Raw genomic sequence first — 5,568 nt, 5'->3', positions numbered from 1 at the left:
GGAGGGAGGGAGGGGCTGTGTGATATTTAGCTGCTGGCTGGGCAGCTATTAACTCTTACAACAGTTATTAAAATACCCAAGTCAATCAGCAACTGTTTTCCTTACCATCAAAGGAAGTTATTTTTGTCCAAGCAATAACTCTCAGAAGGGACTTTCCTTAAAAGATACTAATCAGCTTTTTATCACGTCCTTCTCCTATTTTAAGTCACCAGTGAAAATTATTTAACAGGATGCAGCATTGCATTACTCACCACCATGCTCATTCTACTTGTTCAGAGTGTTCTTACTCATTCAAATACTTTTTTTCTTTAAGTTCTTCTTTGCTGGTTATTAAAACTAATGAAAATAAATTTCTGGGTTTGTAGCCAATAGTCAACCTATTAAAGGGAGTTTCTGTAGTCTCTGCACTAGGAATACTGGTAGAGACTTCCACAACACCAGGTCCCGATTTAGGTCAGAGAGGCTTCTGAATCCTGGAGTACTCCAAATTTCTAGCTCCAATGTACTTTCACAGGTTTACATTTTAAGCACTGTTTATTTCACTAGGATTTGAACATGCAACTGATTACTAAAATTTATACTATTGGCACTGCCCTTTCCTTCATTTCCAGTTAATGGAATAATTATCAAAAAAAGTCTCACAGATTCTTTTAAAAGTCTTCAAACATACTTTCAATAAACATACAATCTTTTGAGCTCACATTTCTGCAAGGTAGTTCAGGAAACTTTAATCACAATTAAGAAAAACATTTCTCTAAACATAACGCAGTTCTCAGGAAAAAAGGTGAAATGAATTCATGGTTCTTTGAATTCTCATCCGGTATAATAAAATCCTTTTTAGAATTAAATTACCTCCTTTAAGCATAGGAAGGATAATCTTAGGCTTTCTTACTGACATAGTCTTTTGTAAATACTGAAAATAACTTACAAGCTATGATATTGTAATTTCAAAGAGTACTTATGAAAATTATTCCAAAAATTGTATGTAAAATAACATCAGTAACTTAAGTACACTTTTAAATGTCTCTCCATTAAGGTGGCTTTTTAAACATCACAGCAAAATAAAAACGTGACAACAAAAATCACAGGTAAAGAAAGATGCTACTCTGATAAAGAAAAGATAGATTACCACTCCAAAATCTTATCAAATTCCTTTTAAAAAAAAAAACAAAACACCACACATTTTTTAAAAAAAGATCAAACTGACTAATCTCAAAAGTTTAAATCTGGAAAACATACATCTGCTTGGCCATATAAAAATAACTAAACCATGAAGCCAAGCAACCTTGTTCTCTGTAAAAAAACAGAGCCTGGTATTTTGAAACTGCAAACACATCTTCTGATTTGTTAGATTTTAAGACAAATCTAAGAGAGGTCCTTTCACATCAGATTTGCAGAACATCTAAAGACAGTATCTGGAGAGAACAGGAATGACCACAGTGCTACAGACTGAAAAACAATTCGACAAATGTAAGACTCTTGAGATTTGGAGTCTGTTTAGACTGGCTTCACTTTTATAAGCAGTAAGAACCCAAAAGCCCAAACATTTATGCAGGTACCAAGTCAATCTACCTTGTTAGAGATGCCTAGCTATGGAAAGATAAGCACAAGAGAGAGAAACATGAGATTTATCCATCCCAATGCAAAAGGACTTTTCTTCCTCAGTGAGAAACTCAGCCTCAGGTTTAGTATAATCACAGGAAAAAAAAAAAAACAAAACATTTTTGAGTGCTCTCTGCAAAGAAGAGCTGTCAGGGTTTTGGGATTGTTTTGTTGTTGTTTTAAAGCTGATGCCAAGAGGTACAGCAGGGGTATGGCTATTCACATCCAGTTTTCAATGGAATAAATTTAAGCTCAACAATAATGGACAGCAATGCAAAACTTGAGCAGAAAAGTAAAGATCCAGGCATTAGCTACATAATTTACCGACCACAAATTAGCACTGCTGTTAAGGACAGGTCCAAGTCTTACTGGTAACCTCCTGTTTGTTATATGGGGTTAACTCTCTATTAATTACACTTTTAACAGCCACAGTGAGGTAGCGCAGATGTCTATTTTCTTACCCTATACTGCAGTCCTATTTGTGGAGGTTTCCTTTCTGGTGACAAGTAGCTTGCATGAGCTCAGAACTTCCACATAGATAACTATGTGACAGGGACATCCAAGCCACCCTTCCCAGTATTGCCACAGCTTACAGACTGATGGCCACTCACAGGGACAACCACGTTATTTTCTAGATAGTGTTATCTGGCAGAGCTACTGACAGTAGCAGGTGCACAGGAGCTATGAGTCCCAACTCTAGAGGATCACTATCCCACTCAGTCACATTCAGGTGTTTCCAGGCAGCCATCCTTCCATACAAAAATTCTATATTTGGCTTTGAAAGATCTGAAATAGAACTGACCTCTACAGACATCACAAGAACAGTCATTCCCAATAAACAGATTTTCTAACTAAAAATATATTCTATAAATACCATGTTAACTCTTGCTAACCTCCATTCACTATTCTGACCTACTGTTTCATAGTTATCTGTCCAGTATCAACTAGAAACTTGACACTGCCCTTTGCTCAGATTCACCTAGATCTGAAAACGCTCCATTTCGTATTTGGCACAGCAGCACCATCGTTCCTCCACTCCTCATACCTATGCTCAAGAATCATCACTTCATACCTGTGCTCATTATACTCCTTCCTCAAGCAGCTCCTAAAAGCAATTAAGAGAGAATACCAGGCAAGACAGACTTCTGATCCAACCTAATGTGGCAATTTTTATGCGCACCTTATCTATCCTACTAACCCTCCCTCCCAAACTAGACACCACCACACCACACGTGCTTATGCAGCCCACATTAGAGATATTCACCTGCCTTGCACAGTTCCACATCAGAGTACTGATCCGTTAAACAAGGCTTGTCAATCATTCTCTACACTTGGAAATTCATTACAAGAAAAGGGCATTGTAGGTTTTTTTTTTTTCCTCCAGAAATAACACCACAAGATTCATACCAAAACAATTACTTTAGACCATTACTAGATTGGTGAATTTCCAAAGGAGGGGGCAGGGGGAGAAAGGCTATGTCAGCGCAAGTGTGATCGGTATTTCTACAGCACATTTTTGTTTTCAGTGTCAGATAGGCATCTCCAATCTTTAGAAATCAACAGAAACTTTACAATGAAGCATCTACATTTGATGCATACTACACATGACAGACCTATAAAGGCAAGGAAATAAAAAGATTACCAGAGATCACATCTGTCATAAAACCAGTCTGGTGTTCTCTTCCATTTCTGCACAAATCCCTTTTCTAGATTATGACCGTATTCCCCACTCACTGAGGAACTATGGACAACTGTTGAAGCAGCTGCATAATTTAGAGTCTCTAAAAGACACACAGGTACCACATAAAAAAACTTGCACATATAAATAAAATATAATGTTTTATGTATGTTATGTAAAAATCTCGTATCTAGTAGCCACCTAAGAGTTTATACTCCACTTAATCTTATTCTAGATAAAAGCTCTTATACATTAATTGACCAAGGCAAAATTTAAATTCTCTCTTCATCTATTAAATTTACACCATGACTTTAAGTATCCCTTCCAGCAGCCATGTATAGCAGAGCTTATCCATGCTGCCGTCAGATCAGAGCTGCAGACTACAACTGTAATAGCTGATTTGTAACCTAAAGTGAGAAGATCTGAATGCACAACAAAATAAAATTAAAAAGTCTTTAAAAAGTTCAGCATCAGTTAAATTAAAAAAAAAACTTTCTGTAGGTAATCTGCCTACAAGATTGCACTCTCAGTTCAATCCTGTTTACCATCTCACTCCTTTCTTTCAGAAAGGCCTTCCTTCTAACAGCAAAGAAAGAACTGGCATTTTCAGGCAAACTAGTTTTTCAACCCAAACACACAGAGGGATTAAAAATGGGGTTTACACTGGAACCTGTCTACTCTGTGAAGCTCTCATAAAATTGGAACAGATACCTAGCTGTTACCTAGGAAACAGCAAGTAAAGTCCTATGTAAACTATTAGGTCATTTAACAACCAGAAAATTAGAACTGAAAAGAATAGCTCAGTACAGAAATTGTTTACTGCAATCTACAAGACAAACTTAGTCCCTAAGTACTTCATATTCTTGAATCAAGCAAAGCCAGACACAAGCTTTGAAACTTGGGATTTCATTTCAGAAAGAACTTTCAGGTTCTGCTGGAGAAATACTACCGTCTACCCTTACTTAAACACAAATCTCAGCACTGGCAACACCTGTTTCTTCAAGTATGCAAAAAGCTATGGATTTTGTACACATCAACAGAGACCGAAGCTTACAATACATATATAAAAACTGTCGTCTACCTCACTTACTGATATTTCCAAGTGGTATATCCCTTTCTCTCCCTTTGATTCTAGCTCAAGCATGACATCTGGGAGCTCTAAAACACTGTTTCCAAACAAATAGGTCAAGCAAATTAGCTACCTGCAAAGAAATATCATACTACGTCACCTGCTCCTTATCTATACAAGCATGTTTTTCCCTCTCCTCAAAGTTTCCATTGTAGGTACTGCTGCTGCAGCTCTACCTCTATCAGCCAGGAACACGACCCAAGGAAAGCCAAGCAGGTTGCTAGCACTGTAGCCGTCACATCACGTAAAATTACTGTGAGCAAGATGAGACAATGATGTGCTTGAATGATAGCAGCTGTTCTGCACTGGCATCGCCACAAGCAGAGCTGTAATCACAGCCAGGTGCAATGGTGGGGAATTTTGGGGGATAAAGGCTACACCTGCACCTGTGGCACTCTGTAACTTCCACCCTTGCAATATTTGTTTTTTAAGGACCATCTGTCATTTTGACAAGCTCCCTACCTCTCGAACATCACTGGAGCCTGCTACCTTTCGTATTCCTTAACAAGGCCTTTCTCCCTTTGGTACAACATCCACTTGCAGCCTCACAGGCGCTTTAAAACCAGAAAAGGATACAGTAACTATGGTGTAGGAACCACTGAATCATAAGAATTCGCAACACTCCTAGTTACTGTGATCAAAGCTAAATCCTTTAGGAAGATTATCTGCACCAGAACCCTGAAAAAATCCTGCAACTCCAGTACTTCTATACTGCATCTTCTGAGGTAAAGCACGTTTTCCCCCTTTACTGAGAAGGGGAACCTCCACCTACATTTAACTACGGGGAGAACATTCTAACAGGGGCTGCTGTGCTGCTTGATCCATCTATGCAGCTTCGGGCCTGGCAACTAGCTGCGAACGCAACAGTCTACAGCTAGAGACCACAACTCTGAGGCCATTAAAAGGAAGGTTTATTGGGAAAGCGAGGGGAAAAGAAGAAGAAATCCTTGTCAGCCACTCGTTTGAACACCGACAAACACATGCCTTATGCGCAAGGGATAAGAGACGCCAAATCCCCTGGCGCCCCAGCACCCACCATCGTGTGAAACGGCGGAGGGGCAGCGCTCAGAATCTGGCGATGATTTCACCACTTCTCTAAAAATATCGCTCCTGGAGGAGCCGGCGTGTCCGAAGCAGCTCGCACCGCGGGCGCGGAGGG

At 39.2% G+C, this 5,568-nt stretch overlaps 1 protein-coding gene across 3 annotated transcripts in view; it reads right to left on the bottom strand.

Annotated features, from left to right (window-relative positions):
• Positions 1-5,568, bottom strand: part of FRMPD4 (FERM and PDZ domain containing 4) — a 407,661-nt gene that overhangs the window by 296,065 nt on the left and 106,028 nt on the right. The window lies entirely within an intron of this gene.

The sequence above is a fragment of the Athene cunicularia genome, assembly GCF_003259725.1.
Source record: "Athene cunicularia isolate RWA chromosome 1 unlocalized genomic scaffold, athCun1 chr1_part1, whole genome shotgun sequence".
Taxonomy (NCBI): domain Eukaryota; kingdom Metazoa; phylum Chordata; class Aves; order Strigiformes; family Strigidae; genus Athene; species Athene cunicularia.
The sequence above is the reverse complement of the archived record's forward strand: the minus strand, read 5'-3'. Positions and strand labels throughout refer to the sequence as shown.